Source organism: Podarcis gaigeae (assembly GCF_964106915.1).
Source record: "Podarcis gaigeae genome assembly, chromosome: 4".
Classification (NCBI taxonomy): Eukaryota; Metazoa; Chordata; class Lepidosauria; order Squamata; family Lacertidae; genus Podarcis; species Podarcis gaigeae.
This window is the reverse complement of record NC_139677.1, coordinates 13,869,129-13,886,261: the sequence shown is the minus strand read 5'-3', so window position 1 is coordinate 13,886,261 and position 17,133 is coordinate 13,869,129.

The window sequence follows — 17,133 nt, the reverse complement described above, 5'->3', positions numbered from 1 at the left end:
TCCTGAAATTGTGACCCCATGGCTTAAGGATTTTTTCAAAAAAATACTTTTCTGCCGGTTAAGTTGTCGAGGTCTGATTTCTTGTCCTGTGATAAAAAGCCTTCTGTTTCGATCGCCAAACCCCTCAGGGGAGCATTTTCAACTGTTTGGCACCATTTTTGAGTGAATAGGCGAAAGTCAGATTTTTGATTGAATTGTGATTTTAGGGATTTTTTCAAAAAAATATTTTTCTGCCGGTCAAGTTGTCGAGGTCTGATTTCTTGTCCTGTGATAAAAAGCCTTCTGTTTCGACCGCCAAACCTCTCAGGGGAGCATTTGCAACCCTTTGGCACCATTTTTAAGTGAATTGGCAAAAGTCAGATTTTTGATGGAATTGTGACCCCGGGTCTTAGGGATTTTTTCAAAAAAATATTTTTAAGCCGGTTAAGTTGTCGAGGTCTGATTTCTTGTCCTGTGATAAAAAGCCTTCTGTTTCAACCGCCAAACATCTCAGGGGAGCATATGCAACCCTTTGGCATCATTTTTGAGTGAATAGGCGAAAGTCAGATTTTTGATTGAATTGTGATTTTAGGGATTTTTTCAAAAAAATATTTTCCTGCCGGTCAAGTTGTCGAGGTCTGATTTCTTTTCCTGTGATAAAGAGCCTTCTGTTTCGACCGCCAAACATCTCAGGGGAACATTTGCAACCCTTTGGCACCATTTTTAAGTGAATTTGCGAAAGTCAGATTTTTGCTGGAATTGTGACCCCGGGGCTTAGGGATTTTTTCAAAAAAATATTTTTCTGCCGGTTAAGTTGTCCAGGTCTGATTTCTTGTCCTGTGATAAAAAGCCTTCTGTTTCGACCGCCAAACCTCTCAGGGGAGCATTTGCAACCGTTTGGCACCATTTTTGAGTGAATTGGCGAAAGTCAGATTTTTCCTGAAATTGTGACCCCGGGCCTTAGGGATTTTTTCAAAAAAATATTTTTCCGCCGGTTAAGTTGTTGAGGTCTGATTTCTTGTCCTGTGATAAAAAGCCTTCTGTTTCGACCGCCAAACATCTCAGGGGAGCATTTGCAACCCTTTAGCACCATTTTTGAGTTAATTGGCAAAGGCAGATTTTTCCTGAAATTGTGACCCCGGGGCTTAGGGATTTTTTCAAAAAAATATTTTTCTGCCGGTTAAGTTGTCGAGGTCTGATTTCTTGTCCTGTGATAAAAAGCCTTCTGTTTCGACCGCCAAACCTCTCAGGGGAGCATTTGCAACCGTTTGGCACCATTTTTGAATTAATTGGCAAAAGTCAGATTTTTGATGGAATTGTGACCCCGGGGCTTAGGGATTTTTTCAAAAAAATATTTTTCTGCCGGTTAAGTTGTCGAGGTCTGATTTCTTGTCCTGTGATAAAAAGCCTTCTGTTTCGACCGCCAAACATCTCAGGGGAGCATTTGCAACCCTTTAGCACCATTTTTGAGTTAATTGGCAAAGGCAGATTTTTCCTGAAATTGTGACCCCGGGGCTTAGGGATTTTTTCAAAAAAATATTTTTCTGCCGGTTAAGTTGACGAGGTCTGATTTCTTGTCCTGTGATAAAAAGCCTTCTGTTTCGACCGCCAATCCTCTCAGGGGAGCATTTGCAACCGTTTGGCACCATTTTTGAGTGAATTGGCGAAAGTCAGATTTTTCCTGAAATTGTGACCCCGGGCCTTAGGGATTTTTTCAAAAAAATATTTTCCCGCCGGTTAAGTTGTTGAGGTCTGATTTCTTGTCCTGTGATAAAAAGCCTTCTGTTTCGACCGCCAAACATCTCAGGGGAGCATTTGCAACCGTTTGGCACCATTTTTGAATTAATTGGCAAAAGTCGGATTTTTCCTGAAATTGTGACCCCGGGGCTTAGGGATTTTTTCAAAAAAATATTTTTCTGCCGGTTAAGTTGTCGAGGGCTGATTTCTTGTCCTGTGATAAAAAGCCTTCTGTTTCGATCGCCAAACCCCTCAGGGGAGCATTTGCAACCGTTTGGCACCATTTTTGAGTGAATTGGCGAAAGTCAGATTTTTTATGGATTTGTGACCCCGGGGCTTAGGGTTTTTTTCAAAAAAATATTTTCCTGCCGGTCAAGTTGTCGAGGTCTGATTTCTTTTCCTGTGATAAAAAGCCTTCTGTTTCGACTGCCAAACAAATCAGGGGAACATTTGCAACCCTTTGGCAGCATTTTTGAGTGAATTGGCAAAAGTCAGATTTTTCCTTAAATTGTGACCCCGGGGCTTAAGGATTTTTTCAAAAAAATATTTTTCTGCCGGTTAAGTTGTCGAGGTCTGATTTCTTGTCCTGTGATAAAAAGCCTTCTGTTTCGACCGCCAAACCTCTCAGGGGAGCATTTGCAACCGTTTGGCACCATTTTTGAGTGAATTGGCAAAAGTCAGATTTTTCCTGAAATTGTGACACCGGGGCTTAGGGATTTTTTCAAAAAAATATTTTTCTGCCGGTTAAGTTGTCAAGGTCTGATTTCTTGTCCTGTGATAAAAAGCCTTCTGTTTCGACCGCCAAACATCTCAGGGGAGCATTTGCAACCGTTTGGCATCATTTTTGAATTAATTGGCAAAAGTCGGATTTTTCCTGAAATTGTGACCCCGGGGCTTAGGGATTTTTTCAAAAAAATACTTTTCTGCCGGTTAAGTTGTCGAGGTCTGATTTCTTGTCCTGTGATAAAAAGCCTTCTGTTTCAACCGCCAAACATCTCAGGGGAGCATATGCAACCCTTTGGCACCATTTTTGATTGAATAGGCGAAAGTCAGATTTTTGATTGAATTGTGATTTTAGGGATTTTTTCAAAAAAATATTTTTCTGCCGGTCAAGTTGTCGAGGGCTGATTTCTTGTCCTGTGATAAAAAGCCTTCTGTTTCGACCGCCAAACCTCTCAGGGGAGCATTTGCAACCGTTTGGCACCATTTTTGAGTGAATTGGCGAAAGTCAGATTTTTGATGGATTTGTGACCCCGGGGCTTAGGGTTTTTTTCAAAAAAATATTTTCCTGCCGGTCAAGTTGTCGAGGTCTGATTTCTTTTCCTGTGATAAAAAGCCTTCTGTTTCGACTGCCAAACAAATCAGGGGAACATTTGCAACCCTTTGGCAGCATTTTTGAGTGAATTGGCAAAAGTCGGATTTTTCCTGAAATTGTGACCCCGGGGCTTAGGGATTTTTTCAAAAAAATATTTTTCTGCCGGTTAAGTTGTCAAGGTCTGATTTCTTTTCCTGTGATAAAAAACCTTCTGTTTCGACCGCCAAACCTCTCAGGGGAGCATTTGCAACCCTTTGGCACCATTTTTAAGTGAATTGGCGAAAGTCAGATTTTTCCTGAAATTGTGACCCCCATGGCTTAAGGATTTTTTCAAAAAAATACTTTTCTGCCGGTTAAGTTGTCGAGGTCTGATTTCTTGTCCTGTGATAAAAAGCCTTCTGTTTCGATCGCCAAACCCCTCAGGGGAGCATTTTCAACTGTTTGGCACCATTTTTGAGTGAATTGGCGAAAGTCAGATTTTTGATTGATTTGTGACCCCGGGGCTTAGGGTTTTTTTCAAAAAAATATTTTCCTGCCGGTCAAGTTTGTGATGGGATAATGAGCTGCTTGTGCGTAAAAGCTTGATCCCGCTGGGGTTTGGCCGGTCATCCAAACCCAGGCACTAACGGAGCCCCCAAAAGCATGACTCCGTCAGTCGCTGGTAGAATCTGACAGTGGGCGTCTACGGAACTTACGCCAACATAAAAGCTGTTTGACGGACATGCGCTTTCGTGACTCTCTGCGTGACAGTTTCCGGCGAAGGGAGGGAATTCCTAAAGGGGGTCTAGTTACCTCTTCACTATTCTCACTAGAAGCGTCTGAGAGCCTCCCCTCCGCTGTAACTCCTGCACTCCCCCTGCTGGTTCCTGCTTCTGCTGCAGAGTCTCTCCTACTCTGCTGGAGCCTGTCCAGCACCTCTAACTCCGATGGCAGTTCCCTGACATCCACCTCCCCCCCAGGCCCCCCTTCACCCCCTCCTGCCTCCTCTCCCACTGGCGGTGAGGGCGGAAAGCCCCTGAAAGAGCAATCCTCGTCATCAGAGGATTCAAACACTTCTAGCCACGGCGTCCCGTCTCTCTCCCCGTCTTCTTCTTCTTCGTCGGAGGCAGCTTCCTCACCCACCCCTGACTCTGGGAACCCTTCAAACTCTCCCTCCTCATCGGTGGTCCCAAAGTGTTCCCTTCTAAATCGTGCCACGGGTTGCGGTTTTCTTGGGAAACGCTGATGAAATGTTTCTATTAAGATCTCGTCATTCACTACCTCTGCTGGCACCCAAGTGTTTTCCGACTCTACTTCCCCCTCCCATTCTACCAGATATTCCACCTGATTCCCCTTCCACCTGGAATCAATGATTCCTGCCACGTTCATGTCGCGCTCTCTCTCTTCTATCACGAGCGTTTGGGTGGCCTCTCTCTCACGCTCCCCCCACTCACGTCCCTCTCGGTACGGCGACAGTAATGACCTGTGAAATACTGGGTGTAATTTCATGTGACTGGGCAGTCTGAGTTTGAATGCTACTGGGTTGACCTGCTGTATGACCTCAAAGGGTCCCAATTTCTTGGGTCTCAATTTCTTACTCCCACCCTTGAACGGTAGTCCTTGGGTGGACAACCACACTCGGTCTCCCACCCTTATGATTTCACCTTCCCTCCTATTTCTGTCTGCTTGCTTCTTATATTCTTCCTTGGCTCTCTCTAAGTTAAGTTGAAGCTGACGGTGGATCGCTTCCATCTCTTCAAAAAAATGTTCCGCTGCCGGCACGCTCCACCTCTCCCCCCCCTCTCCTGGGAATGCCCGGGGATGGCACCCATAGTTTGCCAGGAAAGGACTCATCCCTGTGGACACATTCTCCGCGTTGTTGTAGGCAAATTCGGCCAGCGGTAGCTTATCTACCCAATCATTTTCTCTGTCCTTTACATAACACCTCAGGTATTGTTGCAAAATGCCGTTTGCCCTTTCCGCTTGCCCATTAGTTTCTGGGTGTCGGGCAGTGGAGAAATTGAGTTCTACTTGCAGTAAGCTCATAAGTTTCCTCCAGAACCTGGAAGTAAATTGTTTGCCTCTGTCACTGACCACCCTCAAGGGGGCGCCATGCAACCTGAAAATATGCTCTACAAACAACTTGGCGGTCTCCTCCGCTGTAACCGCATGTGAACAGGCTATAAAATGACACATTTTGGTTAATAGATCTACCACCACCATAACAGCTGTTTTGCCTTTGGATTTTGGCAGGTCCGTCATAAAATCTATGGATACTGCCTCCCAAGGCCTTTCTGGCGTGGGTAAGGGTTGTAATAGCCCCGCTGGCGCCACCCTCTCTCCTTTTGCTCGCTGACACCTGTCGCAACCCCTAACATATTCCCGCACGTCCTCCCTCACCTTGGGCCACCAAAACTCCCTGGTAACCAACCACATGGTTTTGTGCTGTCCAAAATGTCCCGCTGTGGGGCTGTCATGCAACTGCTTGAGTACTCTGCCCCTCAGTTCCCCATCTGGTATGTACAGTGCCCCTTTGTAATACAACGCCCCGTTCTTTTCTTCAAATCCCCCTGTGTTCTCTTCTGTCCTCCTGAGTTCTCTGAGTTTCTCTTGGGCGTATTCATCGTTCTCCGTACCTTCCATCAGTTCCCTTTGCCCCACCAATGCCGCCCCACACACCCAGCGGTCTTCGGAGATTACATGCCTTGCCTCAGGCGCTCCCTCCCCCTCTAAGTACTCAGGTTTCCTGGAAAGGGCATCCGCTCTCACGTTCTCTGAACCTGGCACGTAACGAATCTCAAAGTGGAATTTGGAGAACTCCTGGGCCCATCGCACTTGTCTCTGGTTCAGGACACGGGCTGTTCTCCAATATTCCAGATTTTTGTGGTCAGTTCGGACTTGAACCTTGTGTTGCGCCCCAATCAGCAAGTGCCGCCATTTCCGGAATGCTTCATGAATGGCGAGCAGTTCTCTGTCGTACACTGTGTAGTTCCTCTCGGATTTGTTCAATTTCCGCGAAAAGAATGCACACGGTCTCCATTCCGACGTATCCTTTCCCGGCTGGAGAAGCACGGCCCCCACTGCTCGGTCTGACGCGTCAGTCTCCACTCTCATTGGTTGTTGTAGATCCACGTGCAGAAGCTGTTCTTCCGACGCAAACGCCTGCTTTAGGCGTTCGAACGCCCGCTGCGCTTCTTCCGTCCAAACAAATTTCTTTTTGCTACTAAGACAATCTGTGATGGGCGCGGTCAAATGGGCAAAGTTTTTGATGAACTTCCTATAGAAGTTTCCGAACCCCAGGAACCTTTGCACGTCCTTCTTGGTCTTTGGTGTTTTCCATTCCAGTACCGCTTGAACCTTGCTGGGATCCATGGCCAATCCCTTGTCAGACAACCGGTACCCCAGGAATTCCACCTCCCTAGTATGAAACTGACACTTCTCCAGTTTCACCCACAGCCGGTTTTCTCGCAGTTTGCTCAGTACCTCTCTTACATCTCGCACATGCTGCTCCTCATTCTCTGAGTACACCAGGACGTCATCTAAGAACGCTACGCAGTTCTTGTAGAGCAATGGCCCCAGGACGTGATTCATGAATGATTGAAAACAGGCGGAGCCTCCTTGTAATCCGAAAGGCATAACGAGGTACTCAAACGCCCCCAAGGGGGTGAACATAGTGGTCTTCCACTCATCCCCCTTCCTCACACGTATCAAGTTATATGCCCCCCTAAGGTCCAGCTTGGTAAAAATCTTCCCTTTTCTCACCTGTGTCAGAATGTCATCAATTCTAGGCATAGGGAAAGTCACTGGTTCTGACACTGCATTCAAGGACCTGAAATCACACACAAGTCTGGGCTTGCCCGTGTTTTTTTTGTCCACAAAGAACACTGGACTGCCCCCCACCGCTCGTGACTCTCTGATGAAACCTCTCTTGAGATTCTTGTCAATGAACTCCCTTAACTCCTGCATCTCACTGTCTGACATTGCATACAGCTTCCCCACTGGCAATTGTGCTCCTGGGAGTAAGGTAATTTGACAGTCAAAGGGTCTGTGCGGGGGCAATTTATCCGCTTCCTTTTCGCTGAATACGTCAATCAAGTCAGCGTATTGTGGTGGCACCTTCCCCTTGTCCATCACTTCCACCCCTGCTAGAGTGGCCCTGCTGCCTGCCTGGGCCTCTCCCTCCTTGCAGTGTTCTAGGCAATGTGCTGATCCAAAGGAAACCACGCGCTGATGCCAGCCTACTAGCGGATCATGTAGTGCCAGCCAGCTCATTCCCAAGATAATAGGGGCTCCTCCCAGGGTGGCTACGTTAAACGCTATCAGTTCTGTGTGCCGTGCCACCCTCATTATCATTGGTACAGTCTGTTGGCTCACTTCTCCTCCCAACAGCTCCCTCCCATCAATCGTGGTAACCTGCAAAGGCTTACTTAATGGGATAGTCTGTATCTGGTGCTCAGCTGCAAACTCCTTACTCATGAAATTACATGAGCTACCTGAGTCCAATAGCGCTCTTATCTTTAGTGGGTGTCCGTTTGCCAGTTCCAGCAACACCTCTATCACAAGTGCTGGTCTTGGGGGTTCCGGCGTGGGCACGTTCACTACTCCCTGGCCTGGCTGCTGTGCCCCGATGTTGGCAACCAGGCGTTGGCTTTTACTTGCTCCTTCATTTCATCCTCCTCCTTCCCCCCAACAGTTCCTGCCATCCCTTGCCATTCCTTCCTTTGCGGACAGACTCTGGCAAAGTGACCTGGCTGTTGGCAGAGATAGCATCTCTTGCCGCTCTTTCCCTCCTTCTTCCGCCCTTCACTGGTGTTTGAAACTGTGCGCGCGCGCGCTGCTCCAAGTTCCATCGGCTCTGCTGGCGGGAAAGGCTGCTCCGGAATCTCTGGAATGCGGAAGTCCTTCCAACGTTCCCCCTTTCCTTCCCGCTTTTCCAAAGCTCTAGCCTCCTGGCGTGCTCCTATGGACAGCGCTGATTTAGTCAGCTGGTCCATAGACTCCGCCCTAGGCGCCCGGGAAAGTTCATCTTTCACTGCCGGAGAGAGACCTTCTTCAAATAGCATTTGAATAGGTTCACTAGCAAGGTTCCACCCCAGTCTATGAATCAGCATGGTGAACTCAGTCCAGTACTCACGTACAGATCGGCTCCCCTGTTTACAAGCCATCAACTCCCTGCGCACCATCCCCTGCTCAATCTCGCTGGAAAACATCAAGTCCATGGCGCGAAAAAACTTCATTGTGTCCTTTAAGATTTCATTATTGGCTGCCATCAGGGGGCGAACCCAGTCCCTCGCCCCTCCCTCTAGATGGCCAATCACGTACGCCACTCTAGAGTTCTCATCGGGGAAGTCATCAAACAGTAGATTGAGAGCATATTGCATCTCTGTTCTAAAGGCTTGATAGTTCCTGGGATTCCCCCCAAATTTCTGCACCAATCCAGGCACCCTTCTGGCAAGTGGGGTGGTTTTCCCCTTATCTGCATCTTGAGCCCTCCTCTCCTCCAGCCTCGCCGTTTGCAGTGCGAGCTGGACCTCCAAAGCCCTGTACCTTTCTTCCAGGCTTGGATCTGCTCCAGCTCCAGCTGCCCCGGTTCCTGCTGGTTCACTCATGATGCCCTCTGCTTGCACAAACAGCTTTCGGAGACTGTCAGATTGCTGTGATGGGATAATGAGCTGCTTGTGCGTAAAAGCTTGATCCCGCTGGGGTTTGGCCGGTCATCCAAACCCAGGCACTAACGGAGCCCCCAAAAGCATGACTCCGTCAGTCGCTGGTAGAATCTGACAGTGGGCGTCTACGGAACTTACGCCAACATAAAAGCTGTTTGACGGACATGCGCTTTCGTGACTCTCTGCGTGACAGTTTCCGGCGAAGGGAGGGAATTCCTAAAGGGGGTCTAGTTACCTCTTCACTATTCTCACTAGAAGCGTCTGAGAGCCTCCCCTCCGCTGTAACTCCTGCACTCCCCCTGCTGGTTCCTGCTTCTGCTGCAGAGTCTCTCCTACTCTGCTGGAGCCTGTCCAGCACCTCTAACTCCGATGGCAGTTCCCTGACAAAGTTGTCGAGGTCTGATTTCTTTTCCTGTGATAAAAAGCCTTCTGTTTCGACTGCCAAACAAATCAGGGGAACATTTGCAACCCTTTGGCACCACTTTTGAGTGAAATGGCAAAAGTCAGATTTTTCCTGAAATTGTGATTTTTTCAAAAATCACCGTTTGGCACCATTTTTGAATTAATTGGCAAAAGTCGCATTTTTCCTGAAATTGTGACCCCATGGCTTCAGGATTTTTTCAAAAAAATACTTTTCTGCCGGTTAAGTTGTCGAGGTCTGATTTCTTGTCCTGTGATAAAAAGCCTTCTGTTTCAACCGCCAAACATCTCAGGGGAGCATATGCAACCCTTTGGCACCATTTTTGAGTGAATTGGCAAAAGTCAGATTTTTCCTGAAATTGTGACACCGGGGCTTAGGGATTTTTTCAAAAAAATATTTTTCTGCCGGTTAAGTTGTCAAGGTCTGATTTCTTGTCCTGTGATAAAAAGCCTTCTGTTTCGACCGCCAAACATCTCAGGGGAGCATTTGCAACCGTTTGGCATCATTTTTGAATTAATTGGCAAAAGTCGGATTTTTCCTGAAATTGTGACCCCGGGGCTTAGGGATTTTTTCAAAAAAATACTTTTCTGCCGGTTAAGTTGTCGAGGTCTGATTTCTTGTCCTGTGATAAAAAGCCTTCTGTTTCGACCGCCAATCCTCTCATGGTAGCATTTGCAACCGTTTGGCACCATTTTTGAGTGAATTGGCGAAAGTCAGATTTTTCCTGAAATTGTGACCCTGGGCCTTAGGGATTTTTTCAAAAAAATATTTTCCCGCCGGTTAAGTTGTTGAGGTATGATTTCTTGTCCTGTGATAAAAAGCCTTCTGTTTCGACCGCCAAACATCTCAGGGGAGCATTTGCAACCGTTTGGCACCATTTTTGAATTAATTGGCAAAAGTCGGATTTTTCCTGAAATTGTGACCCCGGGGCTTAGGGATTTTTTCAAAAAAATATTTTTCTGCCGGTTAAGTTGTCAAGGTCTGATTTCTTTTCCTGTGATAAAAAACCTTCTGTTTCGACCGCCAAACCTCTCAGGGGAGCATTTGCAACCCTTTGGCACCATTTTTAAGTGAATTGGTGAAAGTCAGATTTTTCCTGAAATTGTGACCCCCATGGCTTAAGGATTTTTTCAAAAAAATACTTTTCTGCCGGTTAAGTTGTCGAGGTCTGATTTCTTGTCCTGTGATAAAAAGCCTTCTGTTTCGATCGCCAAACCCCTCAGGGGAGCATTTTCAACTGTTTGGCACCATTTTTGAGTGAATTGGCGAAAGTCAGATTTTTGATTGATTTGTGACCCCGGGGCTTAGGGTTTTTTTCAAAAAAATATTTTCCTGCCGGTCAAGTTGTCGAGGTCTGATTTCTTTTCCTGTGATAAAAAGCCTTCTGTTTCGACTGCCAAACAAATCAGGGGAACATTTGCAACCCTTTGGCACCACTTTTGAGTGAAATGGCAAAAGTCAGATTTTTCCTGAAATTGTGATTTTTTCAAAAATCACCGTTTGGCACCATTTTTGAATTAATTGGCAAAAGTCGCATTTTTCCTGAAATTGTGACCCCATGGCTTAAGGATTTTTTCAAAAAAATACTTTTCTGCCGGTTAAGTTGTCGAGGTCTGATTTCTTGTCCTGTGATAAAAAGCCTTCTGTTTCGATCGCCAAACCCCTCAGGGGAGCATTTTCAACTGTTTGGCACCATTTTTGAGTGAATAGGCGAAAGTCAGATTTTTGATTGAATTGTGATTTTAGGGATTTTTTCAAAAAAATATTTTTCTGCCGGTCAAGTTGTCGAGGTCTGATTTCTTGTCCTGTGATAAAAAGCCTTCTGTTTCGACCGCCAAACCTCTCAGGGGAGCATTTGCAACCCTTTGGCACCATTTTTAAGTGAATTGGCAAAAGTCAGATTTTTGATGGAATTGTGACCCCGGGTCTTAGGGATTTTTTCAAAAAAATATTTTTAAGCCGGTTAAGTTGTCGAGGTCTGATTTCTTGTCCTGTGATAAAAAGCCTTCTGTTTCAACCGCCAAACATCTCAGGGGAGCATATGCAACCCTTTGGCATCATTTTTGAGTGAATAGGCGAAAGTCAGATTTTTGATTGAATTGTGATTTTAGGGATTTTTTCAAAAAAATATTTTCCTGCCGGTCAAGTTGTCGAGGTCTGATTTCTTTTCCTGTGATAAAGAGCCTTCTGTTTCGACCGCCAAACATCTCAGGGGAACATTTGCAACCCTTTGGCACCATTTTTAAGTGAATTTGCGAAAGTCAGATTTTTGCTGGAATTGTGACCCCGGGGCTTAGGGATTTTTTCAAAAAAATATTTTTCTGCCGGTTAAGTTGTCCAGGTCTGATTTCTTGTCCTGTGATAAAAAGCCTTCTGTTTCGACCGCCAAACCTCTCAGGGGAGCATTTGCAACCGTTTGGCACCATTTTTGAGTGAATTGGCGAAAGTCAGATTTTTCCTGAAATTGTGACCCCGGGCCTTAGGGATTTTTTCAAAAAAATATTTTTCCGCCGGTTAAGTTGTTGAGGTCTGATTTCTTGTCCTGTGATAAAAAGCCTTCTGTTTCGACCGCCAAACATCTCAGGGGAGCATTTGCAACCCTTTAGCACCATTTTTGAGTTAATTGGCAAAGGCAGATTTTTCCTGAAATTGTGACCCCGGGGCTTAGGGATTTTTTCAAAAAAATATTTTTCTGCCGGTTAAGTTGTCGAGGTCTGATTTCTTGTCCTGTGATAAAAAGCCTTCTGTTTCGACCGCCAAACCTCTCAGGGGAGCATTTGCAACCGTTTGGCACCATTTTTGAATTAATTGGCAAAAGTCAGATTTTTGATGGAATTGTGACCCCGGGGCTTAGGGATTTTTTCAAAAAAATATTTTTCTGCCGGTTAAGTTGTCGAGGTCTGATTTCTTGTCCTGTGATAAAAAGCCTTCTGTTTCGACCGCCAAACATCTCAGGGGAGCATTTGCAACCCTTTAGCACCATTTTTGAGTTAATTGGCAAAGGCAGATTTTTCCTGAAATTGTGACCCCGGGGCTTAGGGATTTTTTCAAAAAAATATTTTTCTGCCGGTTAAGTTGACGAGGTCTGATTTCTTGTCCTGTGATAAAAAGCCTTCTGTTTCGACCGCCAATCCTCTCAGGGGAGCATTTGCAACCGTTTGGCACCATTTTTGAGTGAATTGGCGAAAGTCAGATTTTTCCTGAAATTGTGACCCCGGGCCTTAGGGATTTTTTCAAAAAAATATTTTCCCGCCGGTTAAGTTGTTGAGGTCTGATTTCTTGTCCTGTGATAAAAAGCCTTCTGTTTCGACCGCCAAACATCTCAGGGGAGCATTTGCAACCGTTTGGCACCATTTTTGAATTAATTGGCAAAAGTCGGATTTTTCCTGAAATTGTGACCCCGGGGCTTAGGGATTTTTTCAAAAAAATATTTTTCTGCCGGTTAAGTTGTCGAGGGCTGATTTCTTGTCCTGTGATAAAAAGCCTTCTGTTTCGATCGCCAAACCCCTCAGGGGAGCATTTGCAACCGTTTGGCACCATTTTTGAGTGAATTGGCGAAAGTCAGATTTTTTATGGATTTGTGACCCCGGGGCTTAGGGTTTTTTTCAAAAAAATATTTTCCTGCCGGTCAAGTTGTCGAGGTCTGATTTCTTTTCCTGTGATAAAAAGCCTTCTGTTTCGACTGCCAAACAAATCAGGGGAACATTTGCAACCCTTTGGCAGCATTTTTGAGTGAATTGGCAAAAGTCAGATTTTTCCTTAAATTGTGACCCCGGGGCTTAAGGATTTTTTCAAAAAAATATTTTTCCGCCGGTTAAGTTGTCGAGGTCTGATTTCTTGTCCTGTGATAAAAAGCCTTCTGTTTCGACTGCCAAACAAATCAGGGGAACATTTGCAACCCTTTGGCACCACTTTTGAGTGAAATGGCAAAAGTCAGATTTTTCCTGAAATTGTGATTTTTTCAAAAATCACCGTTTGGCACCATTTTTGAATTAATTGGCAAAAGTCGCATTTTTCCTGAAATTGTGACCCCATGGCTTAAGGATTTTTTCAAAAAAATACTTTTCTGCCGGTTAAGTTGTCGAGGTCTGATTTCTTGTCCTGTGATAAAAAGCCTTCTGTTTCGATCGCCAAACCCCTCAGGGGAGCATTTTCAACTGTTTGGCACCATTTTTGAGTGAATAGGCGAAAGTCAGATTTTTGATTGAATTGTGATTTTAGGGATTTTTTCAAAAAAATATTTTTCTGCCGGTCAAGTTGTCGAGGTCTGATTTCTTGTCCTGTGATAAAAAGCCTTCTGTTTCGACCGCCAAACCTCTCAGGGGAGCATTTGCAACCCTTTGGCACCATTTTTAAGTGAATTGGCAAAAGTCAGATTTTTGATGGAATTGTGACCCCGGGTCTTAGGGATTTTTTCAAAAAAATATTTTTAAGCCGGTTAAGTTGTCGAGGTCTGATTTCTTGTCCTGTGATAAAAAGCCTTCTGTTTCAACCGCCAAACATCTCAGGGGAGCATATGTAACCCTTTGGCATCATTTTTGAGTGAATAGGCGAAAGTCAGATTTTTGATTGAATTGTGATTTTAGGGATTTTTTCAAAAAAATATTTTCCTGCCGGTCAAGTTGTCGAGGTCTGATTTCTTTTCCTGTGATAAAGAGCCTTCTGTTTCGACCGCCAAACATCTCAGGGGAACATTTGCAACCCTTTGGCACCATTTTTAAGTGAATTTGCGAAAGTCAGATTTTTGCTGGAATTGTGACCCCGGGGCTTAGGGATTTTTTCAAAAAAATATTTTTCTGCCGGTTAAGTTGTCCAGGTCTGATTTCTTGTCCTGTGATAAAAAGCCTTCTGTTTCGACCGCCAAACCTCTCAGGGGAGCATTTGCAACCGTTTGGCACCATTTTTGAGTGAATTGGCGAAAGTCAGATTTTTCCTGAAATTGTGACCCCGGGCCTTAGGGATTTTTTCAAAAAAATATTTTTCCGCCGGTTAAGTTGTTGAGGTCTGATTTCTTGTCCTGTGATAAAAAGCCTTCTGTTTCGACCGCCAAACATCTCAGGGGAGCATTTGCAACCCTTTAGCACCATTTTTGAGTTAATTGGCAAAGGCAGATTTTTCCTGAAATTGTGACCCCGGGGCTTAGGGATTTTTTCAAAAAAATATTTTTCTGCCGGTTAAGTTGTCGAGGTCTGATTTCTTGTCCTGTGATAAAAAGCCTTCTGTTTCGACCGCCAAACCTCTCAGGGGAGCATTTGCAACCGTTTGGCACCATTTTTGAATTAATTGGCAAAAGTCAGATTTTTGATGGAATTGTGACCCCGGGGCTTAGGGATTTTTTCAAAAAAATATTTTTCTGCCGGTTAAGTTGTCGAGGTCTGATTTCTTGTCCTGTGATAAAAAACCTTCTGTTTCGACCGCCAAACATCTCAGGGGAGCATTTGCAACCCTTTAGCACCATTTTTGAGTTAATTGGCAAAGGCAGATTTTTCCTGAAATTGTGACCCCGGGGCTTAGGGATTTTTTCAAAAAAATATTTTTCTGCCGGTTAAGTTGACGAGGTCTGATTTCTTGTCCTGTGATAAAAAGCCTTCTGTTTCGACCGCCAATCCTCTCAGGGGAGCATTTGCAACCGTTTGGCACCATTTTTGAGTGAATTGGCGAAAGTCAGATTTTTCCTGAAATTGTGACCCCGGGCCTTAGGGATTTTTTCAAAAAAATATTTTCCCGCCGGTTAAGTTGTTGAGGTCTGATTTCTTGTCCTGTGATAAAAAGCCTTCTGTTTCGACCGCCAAACATCTCAGGGGAGCATTTGCAACCGTTTGGCACCATTTTTGAATTAATTGGCAAAAGTCGGATTTTTCCTGAAATTGTGACCCCGGGGCTTAGGGATTTTTTCAAAAAAATATTTTTCTGCCGGTTAAGTTGTCGAGGGCTGATTTCTTGTCCTGTGATAAAAAGCCTTCTGTTTCGATCGCCAAACCCCTCAGGGGAGCATTTGCAACCGTTTGGCACCATTTTTGAGTGAATTGGCGAAAGTCAGATTTTTTATGGATTTGTGACCCCGGGGCTTAGGGTTTTTTTCAAAAAAATATTTTCCTGCCGGTCAAGTTGTCGAGGTCTGATTTCTTTTCCTGTGATAAAAAGCCTTCTGTTTCGACTGCCAAACAAATCAGGGGAACATTTGCAACCCTTTGGCAGCATTTTTGAGTGAATTGGCAAAAGTCAGATTTTTCCTTAAATTGTGACCCCGGGGCTTAAGGATTTTTTCAAAAAAATATTTTTCTGCCGGTTAAGTTGTCGAGGTCTGATTTCTTGTCCTGTGATAAAAAGCCTTCTGTTTCGACCGCCAAACCTCTCAGGGGAGCATTTGCAACCGTTTGGCACCATTTTTGAGTGAATTGGCAAAAGTCAGATTTTTCCTGAAATTGTGACACCGGGGCTTAGGGATTTTTTCAAAAAAATATTTTTCTGCCGGTTAAGTTGTCAAGGTCTGATTTCTTGTCCTGTGATAAAAAGCCTTCTGTTTCGACCGCCAAACATCTCAGGGGAGCATTTGCAACCGTTTGGCATCATTTTTGAATTAATTGGCAAAAGTCGGATTTTTCCTGAAATTGTGACCCCGGGGCTTAGGGATTTTTTCAAAAAAATACTTTTCTGCCGGTTAAGTTGTCGAGGTCTGATTTCTTGTCCTGTGATAAAAAGCCTTCTGTTTCAACCGCCAAACATCTCAGGGGAGCATATGCAACCCTTTGGCACCATTTTTGATTGAATAGGCGAAAGTCAGATTTTTGATTGAATTGTGATTTTAGGGATTTTTTCAAAAAAATATTTTTCTGCCGGTCAAGTTGTCGAGGGCTGATTTCTTGTCCTGTGATAAAAAGCCTTCTGTTTCGACCGCCAAACCTCTCAGGGGAGCATTTGCAACCGTTTGGCACCATTTTTGAGTGAATTGGCGAAAGTCAGATTTTTTATGGATTTGTGACCCCGGGGCTTAGGGTTTTTTTCAAAAAAATATTTTCCTGCCGGTCAAGTTGTCGAGGTCTGATTTCTTTTCCTGTGATAAAAAGCCTTCTGTTTCGACTGCCAAACAAATCAGGGGAACATTTGCAACCCTTTGGCAGCATTTTTGAGTGAATTGGCAAAAGTCAGATTTTTCCTTAAATTGTGACCCCGGGGCTTAAGGATTTTTACAAAAAAATATTTTTCCGCCGGTTAAGTTGTCGAGGTCTGATTTCTTGTCCTGTGATAAAAAGCCTTCTGTTTCGACCGCCAAACCTCTCAGGGGAGCATTTGCAACCGTTTGGCACCATTTTTGAGTGAATTGGCAAAAGTCAGATTTTTCCTGAAATTGTGACACCGGGGCTTAGGGATTTTTTCAAAAAAATATTTTTCTGCCGGTTAAGTTGTCAAGGTCTGATTTCTTGTCCTGTGATAAAAAGCCTTCTGTTTCGACCGCCAAACATCTCAGGGGAGCATTTGCAACCGTTTGGCATCATTTTTGAATTAATTGGCAAAAGTCGGATTTTTCCTGAAATTGTGACCCCGGGGCTTAGGGATTTTTTCAAAAAAATACTTTTCTGCCGGTTAAGTTGTCGAGGTCTGATTTCTTGTCCTGTGATAAAAAGCCTTCTGTTTCAACCGCCAAACATCTCAGGGGAGCATATGCAACCCTTTGGCACCATTTTTGATTGAATAGGCGAACGTCAGATTTTTGATTGAATTGTGATTTTAGGGATTTTTTCAAAAAAATATTTTTCTGCTGGTAAAGTTGTCGAGGGCTGATTTCTTGTCCTGTGATAAAAAGCCTTCTGTTTCAACCGCCAAACCTCTCAGGGGAGCATTTGCAACCCTTTGGCACCATTTTTAAGTGAATTGGCAAAAGTCAGATTTTTGATGGAATTGTGACCCCGGGTCTTAGGGATTTTTTCAAAAAAATATTTTTAAGCCGGTTAAGTTGTCGAGGTCTGATTTCTTGTCCTGTGATAAAAAGCCTTCTGTTTCGACCGCCAAACCTCTCAGGGGAGCATTTGCAACCG